Raw genomic sequence first — 12846 nt, forward strand, 5'->3', positions numbered from 1 at the left:
GTCTCTGATCCCGGGTCAGACCCACTTGTGTTTCTATTATAGAACATAATAGAAATCATAGATTATGTAACTTTTGAAACCATAGACAACGTCCTCATTATATCCTATTGTCTGTATCTGAGATACAAACAGATGCACACAATGCATCTAAGTGTACACATGCACGCACACACACAATGCATCTAGGTGTACACACATGCACGCACACACACAATGCATCTAAGTGTACACACATGCACGCACACACACAATGCATCTAGGTGTACACATGCACGCACACACACAATGCATCTAGGTATGCACGCACACACACAATGCATCTAGGTGTACACACATGCACGCACACACACAATGCATCTAGGTGTACACATGCACGCACACACACAATGCATCTAGGTGTACACATGCACGCACACACACAATGCATCTAGGTGTACACATGCACGCACACACAATGCATCTAGGTGTATGCACGCACACACACACACAATGCATCTAGGTGTACACATGCACGCACACACACAATGCATCTAGGTGTACACATGCACGCACACACACAATGCATCTAGGTGTACACATGCACGCACACACACAATGCATCTAGGTGTACACACATGCACGCACACACACAATGCAGGTGTACACATGCACGCACACATACTGTAATCGATATTCATAACTGTGACTGAGTGATCATAGATAAAGTTAACATACAGTTTTCATGTGGTGGATAATTCTATCACCTCTCATGCTTACCAAGCTGAAGAGAGGACTCCTTCCTGCTGTCCCTCTCCCCTGCTGTCTGTCTGAGGAGGTGCTTGATTTCAGGGTAACCTTCAACCACATAGTTAAGATGTTTTAACAACAAGTCTTCATCAGATCAACACGTCATACTGACTGGACGATGCATTTGATATTATATCACATTTAAGTCTTGGATATATGGAGAACAGACTGCTTTAAATTAATATAGTACATCAGATGGTCATAAAACTATTATTTTACATAATTAATGTGTGTATTATGATGATGTCACTCTCCTCAAAATGCTCAACCACAAGCTATGCGTTAGATTATGGATACTTAGGGCTGTATTTTGCGTGTCTTAAGTAGCAGGTCTTATTCCCTAACTTGAGTAAACTAAAGACCTGGAGGCGTGGTCAATGCTCTTTGGCCACTCAGAATAGCCAAAGAGCATTGATCACGCCTCCAGGTCTTTAGTTTACTCAAGTTAGGGAATAAGACCTGGTACTTAAGACACGCAAAATACAGCCCTTTATCTCTATGCAATGCTGTATCTTTGTATCATTATTAGTTAGATTATGGATACTTGAAATGTTTCATCAGGATATGAAGAGACAGTAATTCATGTTGAAACTCTGAATGTAAAATTATGATTGTTATATTTACAACAAGGTGGGAACTATGAATCCTGTAGCAACCCTAATCTAACATCTGGGGTTATGTATGAATCTAAAAAAAAATGTTGTAGTACATGAAGTAGAATAGATTTGATACTCACTCTCTATAGTCACGTTCCATTCATGTTCATAATTCATGGAAAGACAAAACACATTCATAATTAGAAAGATATACTCAAAATATGACTCATCATTTAGAAATAGTTAATTGTGGCATGAAATTATTTTAATTCATCGGTTGTCTCAATAATTGAACTCACTGATATTGATATTATGTCAAGTAATCTAATTATTCTGTGTGAGATTATCTGCTTCCACGCCTACTGATATATTCAGTCCATATCATTTATTTTAACCAGTCTAGCAGCGCACAATTAATGAAATAAGGAGGAACACAAGGAAAGGAGGGGAAAGGAAAGGAAAGGAAAGGAAAGGTACTATGTTTACCCTACAGGGTAACTGGACTAAGCTCAAGAACTTGTTTACAGCCAGGCCCTGCTCATAGAACATTTCATGGTAGGGGTTCAATGCCTTGCTCAAGGGCACTTCAGCGGTGGTAATTTTAACGCGTCGGTCCGGGGATACGAACTACGTATAGCGACCTTCCGGTATCAAGACCGCTCCGCAAACCGTTCGGTACGGTAGCGATAGGACGGTTAGGTTTAGGTTAGGGTTAGAGATAGGGATAGTACGGTAGGGTTAGGGTTAGAGATAGGGATAGTAATTTCGGAACAATGAACCTTCTGACTAATGACACGGCACCGGCGTATCGGAGTCCCCGTTTCCCAGACCGGAAAAGCGGAAAACGGCTTTGCGCCGCGGACAGAAGAAGCTGTTGCGCAGCTTCTTTTTTTTCCCGGGTTTTCAGACGGTGGATGGAGAAAAGAAGCTCCACTTCCGCGGACGACTGCCGCGGAGGAGGAGAGCGCTGCCGGGAAGCTGGCCGTCGCGCAAGTTTCGAGCTAGTTTCGATCTTTTTTTCTGCCTCCACCAGTGGTCTAAAAACCCGGTTTTTCGGCTGTCCGCAGCCGGGAAAATGTGCGCAGCTCTTTTGATAGTGTGGCAGTATACCCTCTACCCAGTGTGAGGCGAGGCGTGAACGCGCGTCTGACGCCGCCGGTGTGCGATAGGTTCATTGGAAATAACGGAGGCGGCTGTTTTGACGCGCGGCGTTCGCAGACGGTGTGTCACGTGTTGGGCTTTTGAGTTATTTATTATTGAAACGTTATCTATATTGGCCCGATTATCCTTAACCCATTCTGAACGGGAACCCATTGTGGTGTTAGCACTATGTTATGCTTTAGCTATTTAAAAATAGCAGATCTACATGCTCGTAGCGCGCCACCGAGTGGCGCGCTACGAGCTTGTAGGTCTGCTATAGTATTTATTTATATTTATAGTATAAATCGAAGAACGACTGACATTTTTTTAGAATCTGATCTCAGGTCAGAATGGGTTAATCAGACCAGTGTGTGTCCAGTGGGAAACCTCGTATGAATCTGATCTCAGGTCAGAATGGGTTAATCAGACCAGTGTGTGTCCAGTGGGAAACCTCGTATGAATCTGATCTCAGGTCAGAATGGGTTACTCAGACCAGTGTGTGTCTAGTGGGAAACCTCGTATGAATCTGATCTCAGGTCAGAATGGGTTGAAATACCTGTGAAACAATAAAACCCGAGGCCTGGGGCCAACTCCAGGGCAGGCCAACTTGGGGCAGATGCTACAAAGCATTGGAGTACATGAAGTAGAATAGATTTTATATATACTCACTCGCTATAGTCACATGGTCCATTCATGTTCATAATTCATGAAAAGACAAAACACATGCATTCATAATTAGAAAAAAATATACTTCACATACATTTGGTTCCTAACTATCAATCATTTAGCTGCGGGGACCCCCTGGAAGCCCCTGGGGACCCCCTGGAAGCCCTCAAGGGCCTCATATTGTATTCAAACCGCAGACTAAAACATCAGTGGAAGAGATGAGTTGTTATCCTCATAACCTTAACAATAATTGGTGGGATTTAGTGAAAATTTGGTGAAAAAAAGTAGAATAGATTTGATACTCACGCACTGTAGTCACGTTCCATTCATGTTCATCGTCCATGGAAAGACAAAACGCATTCATAATTAGAATAAATTACAGAAATATGACTCATCATTTAGACATAGTTAATTGTGGCATGAAATTATTTTAATTCATCTGTTATCTCAATAATTGATCTAAAGGACATTGATATCATGTCAAGTAATCTAATTATTCCGTTTGAGATGTTCTGCTTCCACGCCTACTGCTATATTCAGTCAGAGTGCGTCCACTAAGGAAAGTAGATTTTCTAAACACAACCCGCCTTTGTTTTGGTGAGTAGCAAAAACGTTCTTTTTTATTTACGCTAAAGAGGAGAGGCTGGTCTGGTTTCTATTTGAAGATTTGAAACTGAAAGTCCATAGCCTTACTGCGCAGGGCAGAATCATAGAAGCAGTAGAAGGCTATGGACCAGAGCTAAAGTCCATAGCCTTACTGCGCAGGGCAGAATCATAGACCAGAGCTGTTCAAACTGTAGACTAAAACATCGGTACAAGAGATGATTTATGACTTAACAATAATTGGTGGGATTTAGTGAAAATCTAACATTTGAGGTTATGTATGAATCTGAAATCTGAAGAAAAAAAAACATCGGAGTACATGAAGTAGAATAGATTTGATACTCACGCCCTGTAGTCACGTTCCATTCATGTTCATCATTCATGGAAAGACAAAACGCATTCATAATTAGAAAAAATATATATATACACATACAGAAATATGACTCGTCATCATTTAGAATTGTGTTATAATTGTGGCATCACATCAGACATTTTAAATGAATCTGTTATGTCAATAATTGAACTCACCGATATTGATAGTATGTCAAGTAATCTAATTATTCTATGTGTGAGATTATCTGCTATTGATATATTCAGTCCATATCATTTATTTTAACCAGTCTGATGGAAAACATCTTGCCATATTTGTAATATGTGCACCAAGCCTTTCACCTCCAACCCTCCATAACTCTGAGAGTGAACACATGGAACCAAATGGACCCATAAGGGTACATACATTTGGCTCCCTGTGTTACTCTCAGAGTTACAGACCAGTAAGGGTCCATTTGGTTCCTAACTATCAATCATTTAGCTGCGGGGACCCCCTGGAACCCCTCAAGGACCTCATATTGTATTCAAACTGCAGACTAAAACATCATTGGTGGGATTTAGTGAAAATCTAACATTTGGGGTTATGTATGACTCTGAAATCTGAAGTACATGAAGTAGAATAGATTTGATAGAAAACAAAACATAGATTTGATACTCACACCCTATTAGTCACGTTCCATTCCATGTTCATAATGAAAAGACAAAACAACATTCATAATTATAAACAATATACTTCACATACAAACGTGTAACTCATCATTTAGAATTTAGTTAATTGTTGCATTTTACATCAGACATTAAACGCTCTTATGGCCCTTGACGCTATTGACGTAATGAATCCCCCACTGACGTAAATGACGTAATGGTTTTATTCCCTATAATCGGGGGCTTAACCCATTCTGAACGGGAACCCATTTTGGTATTAGCATCATGTTATGCTTTAGCTATTGAAAAACAGCAGATCTACAAGCTCGTAGCGCGCCACCGAGTGGCGCGCTACGAGCTTGTAGGTCTGCTATTTTTGAAAAATCGAAGAGCGACTGACATTTTTAGAATCTAATCTCAGGTCAGAATGGGTTAATCAGACCAGTGTGTGTCCAGTGGAAACCTCGTATGAATCTGATCTCAGGTCAGAATGGGTTAATCAGACCAGTGTGTGTCCAGTGGAAACCTCGTATGAATCTGATCTCAGGTCAGAATGGGTTAATGTAACATAATGTATAGTGACCTCTGGCTAGTTTGGCTAACGGCCGATGTAATCTACCTAAAAGCGGCCGAAATCCTCGCGTGCGCGCTCTCGCACGCGCGCGGCCTTTATGTGCATCGCTGTGTAATATCCGGGGCTTGATTAGAGCTTAATTTGACTTAGTTAAGGTCATTACACACTGGCGAATTAGCGACGCGATGCGAATAAGCGATCTGAAAATGCGAAATATTGCATGTTGCAGTTCGCCTGCGAATCTCTGCAAAATACGACACCAGAGCGAACAAATAAAGAGCGAAAACGGTCGCATTTTCGCACATTCGCACATTCGCCACTGATGTGGAAGCTTGCATGGACTTCAATTGTTTTTTTTTAAATGCGAATTATTCGCACGAATATATCGCTTCGCCAGTGTGTAATGACCTTTAGTCTGGGTCATTTCCCCAAATATATGAACCGCGAAGGCAAATCATGTTAATGTATGGCCTACATGTTTTCTAGGGGTATTAAGGTCTGCTGAATCCAAAGTCTGCTGTATGCCAAGCTAGAAAATGGCCGCTAAAGTAACCCTCAAAAAGGACCATTCAAAGATGGTGGCCACCACTGAAACTTAATAAAAACACATTATGAAGTAGAATAGATTTGATACTCACTCGCTGTAGTCACGTTCCATTCATGTTCATAATTCATGAAAAGACAAAACACATTCATAATTAGAAAAAATATACTTCACATACATACTAACTCATCATTTAGAATATAGAAATATAGAAATAGTTAATTTGGCATTATATTATTTTAATTAATCTGTTATCTCAATAATTGAGCTGAATGAATCTAGTAGAAGTAATCTAACTATTCAGTTTGAAATAGTTTGAAATATCTGAAATCTGTACATGAAGTAGAATAGATTTGATACTCACCAGCTATAGTCACGTTCCATTCATGTTCATAATGAAAAGACAAAACACATTCATAATTAGACAAATAATACTAGGTACCCTCACAAAAACATGCAGTAATCCTGGTCTCTAAACTGCCTCCCCCTGGCCAGCCGGGGCGCCTGATGGAGGGGAAAGGAACTGGTTGGAATAACGTGTTCCTTCCACGCGCTACGTCCAACCAGGGAAACTCCCCCCCTGTCAGGTGTAAAGGAGCAACTTGGACACTCAGGCATGAAGGGAGCATGAGTTAAGTCCGTTGCTCTCCCCAGGTTGGCGGAGGGTGTGTAGAGCCCAGGATCACAGTAGATGATTGGCACAGGGGTGAAAAATGGGTTACAAAATCGTGGGATAAAAAATATATAAAAATAATAATAATAATAATAATAATACTTCACATACAGAAATATGACTCATCGTTTACAAATAGTTAATCGTGGCATGAAAGAACATAATTTAAATATTGTTAACTCAATAATTTAACTCTAATATGATGTTGATATTATGTCAAATCGTCTGGCTGCACAAAATTGTTACTTTTCAGGAAATACTGTAGTCAAATAAAAGGTTTTGAAGTCAAGTTTTTCAATCGTTCATTACTTATCTAAAAAAAAAATCATATACAGACTTTGAACTATTACTGAAAAAGTTTGTTTTTGTGTGAAACCATCATAAACCACATTACCACAACATATAAATTATATTATATTTCTTTTTTGACAAAACATTAAAAAGAATATATGGAGAGATACAAGGTTTGTGCCAGACAATTTAGAACATAATGACGATTCAGATTAATGTAAATAATTCTAGACATTGTATGAAAGCAAAGCACAATATTATATTTATATAATATTATAATATATATATATATATATATATATATATATATATTAGAGCTGGGACTCGATTAAAAAAATTAATCTAATTAATCAGAGGCTTTGTAGTTAATTAATCTAGATTAATCGCATTTTAATCGCATATCAATATTCAACCTGAGAACAGCGAGAAACCTTTTTTTTCCATGTGTTCTGTGTTGCCTAGAACTGGAGGTCTGAAAGAAATGTAGTAACAGTAACAAGTACATCTCAGTGACATCACAAAGCTGTACTTACTTCATATTGTTACTGTTTTTTGTCAGACCTCCAGTTATATATATATATATATATTAATATATATATATATTAATATATATAATAGTAATATCTACATGAAGAGATAAACATGATCACATCATTGATTGTACACGTCATTTTTGGCAAGAACCCATTTTGGTGTTGGCATCATGTCATGCTTTAGCTATTGAAAAATAGCAGATCTACAAGCTCATAGCGCGCCACCGAGTGGCGCGCTACGAGCTTGTAGGTCTGCTATTTATTAATTTTTTCAATCGAAGAGCGACTGACACAGAAGACATTTTTAGAATGTGATCTCAGGTCAGAATGAAAACTGTCAGGATGCAGAAGACATTTTTAGAATCTGATCTCAGGTCAGAATGGGTTAATAATATTGCACTGTGACAGACAGTAGGATACATCACTTACATCCTAATCCCACAGCCGTCTCCACCTCCTGTTCTCCATGCTGGACCTGACAGATGTAACCTCCATCGTCCGTCTCGTCTCTGTAGTTCTTCAGCGTCAGAGACACGTTGCCTCTCGGCAGCTCCTTGGCGTTCAGGGTCAGTCTGCCCCCCTCGTAGCCCCTCCCCTCGACCACCTGGCCGTTCTTGTACAGGTAGATGCACTCGGTCTCCTTAAACCACCTGATCGTCATGGAAACGGCGTTGGTCTCGGGAGAGAGCTGACAGGAGAGGGTGACATTTTTACCCGTCTCGCCCCGAACGGTGCCTTCAGTGGTGACGAGTTTAAAGCCACCTGTTGGAGTAAATGAAACAATTATAGTGACATATTATGACACCTTTACTTTAGTGTTAATTTAACGGTTTTTAACCCATTCTGAGGACCACCTTCTGAGGGCTCTCTGATCACAACAGGACCTTCTGAGGGCTCTCTGATCACAACAGGACCTTCTGAGGGCTCTCTGATCACAACAGGACCTTCTGAGGGCTCTCTGATCACAACAGGACCTTCTGAGGGCTCTCTGATCACAACAGAAAGCTGCAGCTGGATTCCATCTATTTGGTCTACAAAGTGGAGAAGGAACTTCTCACACAGCTCTGGGCAAGCATAAAGGAAAGGAAAGGTACTATGTTTACCCTGCAGGGCAACTGGACTAAGGAAAGGAAAGGTACATGTTTACCCAGGGTAACTGGACTAAGGAAAGTAAAGGTACCATGTTTACCCAGGACTAAGGAAAGGAAAGGTACTATGTTTACCCAGGGTAACTGGACTAAGGAAAGGAAAGGTACTATGTTTACCCAGGGGAACTGGACTAAGGAAAGGAAAGGTACCATGTTTACCCAGGGTAACTGGACTAAGGAAAGGAAAGTTACCATGTTTACCCAGGGTAACTGGACTAAGGAAAGGAAAGGTACTATGTTTACCCTGCAGGGTAACTGGACTAAGCTCAAGAACTTGTTTACAGCCAGGCCCTGCTCATAGAACATTTCATGGTAGAGGTTCAATGCCTTGCTCAAGGGCACTTCAGTGGTGGTAATTTTAACGTGCCGGTCCGGGGATACGAACTAGCGACCTTTCCGATATCAAGACCGCTCAGCAAACCGTTCGGCCACCGCTGCCCATGGAGAGGTACACTGGGGGGGGGGTGTACCTCTCAGGCCCCCAGGACCCCCCAGGATCCCAGGGCCCCCCAGGGCCCCAACCTGGACTCTGTGATCATAAATATGTCTAAGAAACATTGTTGTCACCTTTAAAATCAGGATCACTTTCACGTCGACGTTTGAACCATTCCATGTCTCCTGAGTCCTGTAGCCGATGAAGAAACACAAATGAATTCACATAACATACAGTACATGAATAATGTGTGCACTGTGACCTGCAATCTGCTTTGTTTGTTTATTATGTGGAGATTGTTTCAATGATGATAATTAATGCCATCATGACAATGACTCTGTGGGTTAGAATGTGTCTCAGTTATAATTTAGTTTAGTTACAATTTTTTTAGTTATAATCGCTGTGTTGTTGATCGTCACCTCCTTTCTGGAAGTGAAAGTGGGGGAGGCAATGTTTTGGCACGGCAGTACTGTACTGTACAGTGTGTTTCTGTACAGTGTGTTTCTGTACAGTGTGTTACTGTACAGTGTGTTTCTGTACAGTGTGTTTCTGTACAGTGTTTCTGTACAGTGTTTTTGTACAGTGTGTTTTTGTACAGCGTGCCGGATGTTTTCCGACAGCAGCCCGGCGGGCCGCCGCATAATCTAATCTAATCTAATCTAATCAAATTAACCTAAATCAAATCAAAGGCTTTTGGTTCCTTAGAGTTTTTGTCTGTTTTTTTTCTTCTCCTCTTTCCGCCAAAAATAGCAGTTCTGGCTGAACCGCGCAGTCGGTTTTCACAACATGGTAGAGAGAGCCATGCCAACATGGTAGAGAGGGCCATGCCAACATGGTAGAGAGGGACATGCCAACATGGTAGAGAGGGCCATGCCAACATGGTAGAGAGGGCCATGCCAACATGGTAGAGAGGGACATGCCAACATGGTAGAGAGGGACATGCCAACATGGTAGAGAGGGACATGCCAACATGGTAGAGGGACATGCCAACATGGTAGAGGGACATGCCAACATGGTAGAGAGGGACATGCCAACATGGTAGAGGGACATGCCAACATGGTAGAGGGACATGCCAACATGGTAGAGAGGGCCATGCCAACATGGTAGAGGGACATGCCAACATGGTAGAGAGGGACATGCCAACATGGTAGAGAGGGCCATGCCAACATGGTAGAGAGAGCCATGCCAACATGGTAGAGAGGGACATGCCAACATGGTAGAGAGGGCCATGCCAACATGGTAGAGAGGGACATGCCAACATGGTAGAGAGGGACATGCCAACATGGTAGAGAGGGCCATGCCAACATGGTAGAGGGACATGCCAACATGGTAGAGAGGGACATGCCAACATGGTAGAGAGGGCCATGCCAACATGGTAGAGAGGGCCATGCCAACATGGTAGAGAGGGACATGCCAACATGGTAGAGAGGGCCATGCCAACATGGTAGAGAGGGCCATGCCAACATGGTAGAGAGGGACATGCCAACATGGTAGAGAGGGCCATGCCAACATGGTAGAGAGGGCCATGCCAACATGGTAGAGGGACATGCCAACATGGTAGAGAGGGCCATGCCAACATGGTAGAGAGGGCCATGCCAACATGGTAGAGGGACATGCCAACATGGTAGAGAGAGACATGCCAAACGGTGAGGATGCGAAGCCCACGACCACAACCTTGAACGCGCGTAGCTCATGCACCGTTTGAACGCCGGCAATGAAACTTCGACACCCACATGCGTCTCCTCGGGCCTGCTCTTACTTTTGACCTCTAACCTCTAGATCACCCGCCATTTTGAATTATATGAACATCAGTTAAAATGCATCTCCTCTCAGGATCTTTGATAAAAATGCACGGAAACTTTGGACCGATACGGACAAGGGTACTTGTTTTAAGAGAAAACAATTAAGGTTTTATGAGCCAATGAAAATTGCGGTTTTGTGAAAAGTTTCAAAGATTTACAAATTAAATGCATGCAACGTCATATGCTTATGCAACTTTACATTACATTCACCCATTCACACACACACACACACACACACATTCATACACCGATGGCAGCAGGAAACCATGCAAGGCACCAAGCTGCACATCAGGGGCAATCAGGGTTTCAGTGTCTTGCTCAAGGACACTTGGACACTAAGGGCTGTAATTTGCGTGTCTTAAGTACCAGGTCTTATTCCCTAACTTGAGTAAACTAAAGACCTGGAGGCGTGGTCAATGCTCTTTGGCCACTCAGAATAGCCAAATGGCATTGATCACGCCTCCAGGTCTTTAGTTTACTCAAGTTAGGGAATAAGACCTGGTCCTTAAGACACGCAAAATACAGCCCTAACTCTGGGGGAGCGCACAGGGATCGAACCGGGAACCTTGCGGTTACCATCCGGCCACTCTACCGCTGATCCACCGCTGCCCCATCTGCCCCCATGGAACATCTTTGAATGCAGATAGCGCCCCCTAGATGTGTCACAGAGACTCCATTCTTTTTGGGAGCGTTTTACCCATTGCTGGCCGTCTGAATACCAATAAATAAATACAAAAACAAAGTCATTAAAATGTGTACATATTGTTGCTTATAGCAGCTTTAAAGCATGCATGCTAGAAAGTGATTTGATAGTTGTTGTTTTTTTTATGTGGTACAACTGGGCTTAATTTTAGATGGATTATTTAAGTGTTTCCACAGAGCTGTGGTTCTCCTTTAGATTCTGAGTGTTTCTACAGAGCTGTGGTTCTCCTTTAGATTCTGAGTGTTTCTACAGAGCTGTGCTTCTCCTTTAGATTCTGAGTGTTTCTACAGAGCTGTGGTTCTCCTTTAGATTCTGAGTGTTTCTACAGAGCTGTGGTTCTCCTTTAGATTCTGAGTGTTTCTACAGAGCTGTGATTCTCCTTTAGATTGTGTTTCTACAGAGCTGTGCTTCTCCTTTAGATTGTGTTTCTACAGAGCTGTGGTTCTCCTTTAGATTGTGTTTCTACAGAGCAGTGGTTCTCCTTTAGATTCTGAGTGTTTCCACAGAGCTGTGCTTCTCCTTTAGATTCTGAGTGTTTCTACAGAGCTGTGGTTCTCCTTTAGATTCTGAGTGTTTCTACAGAGCTGTGGTTCTCCTTTAGATTCTGAGTGTTTCTACAGAGCTGTGGTTCTCCTTTAGATTCTGAGTGTTTCTACAGAGCTGTGGTTCTCCATTAGATTCTGAGTGTTTCTACAGAGCTGTGGTTCTCCTTTAGATTCTGAGTGTTTCTACAGAGCTGTGGTTCTCCTTTAGATTGTGTTTCTACAGAGCTGTGGTTCTCCTTTAGATTCTGAGTGTTTCTACAGAGCTGTGGTTCTCCTTTAGATTCTGAGTGTTTCTACAGAGCTGTGATTCTCCTTTAGATTCTGAGTGTTTCTACAGAGCTGTGGTTCTCCTTTAGATTCTGAGTGTTTCTACAGAGCTGTGGTTCTCCTTTAGATTCTGAGTGTTTCTACAGAGCTGTGCTTCTCCTTTAGATTCTGAGTGTTTCTACAGAGCTGTGGTTCTCATTTAGATTCTGAGTGTTTCTACAGAGCTGTGATTCTCCTTTAGATTGTGTTTCTACAGAGCTGTGCTTCTCCTTTAGATTCTGAGTGTTTCTACAGAGCTGTGCTTCTCCTTTAGATTGTGTTTCTACAGAGCTGTGGTTCTCCTTTAGATTCTGAGTGTTTCCACAGAGCTGTGCTTCTCCTTTAGATTCTGAGTGTTTCTACAGAGCTGTGGTTCTCCTTTAGATTCTGAGTGTTTCTACAGAGCTGTGGTTCTCCTTTAGATTCTGAGTGTTTCTACAGAGCTGTGGTTCTCCTTTAGATTCTGAGTGTTTCTACAGAGCTGTGGTTCTCCATTAGATTCTGAGTGTTTCTACAGAGCTGTGGTTC

This window comes from Protomyctophum bolini, assembly GCF_963924005.1.
Source record: "Protomyctophum bolini genome assembly, chromosome: 17".
NCBI lineage: Eukaryota > Metazoa > Chordata > Actinopteri > Myctophiformes > Myctophidae > Protomyctophum > Protomyctophum bolini.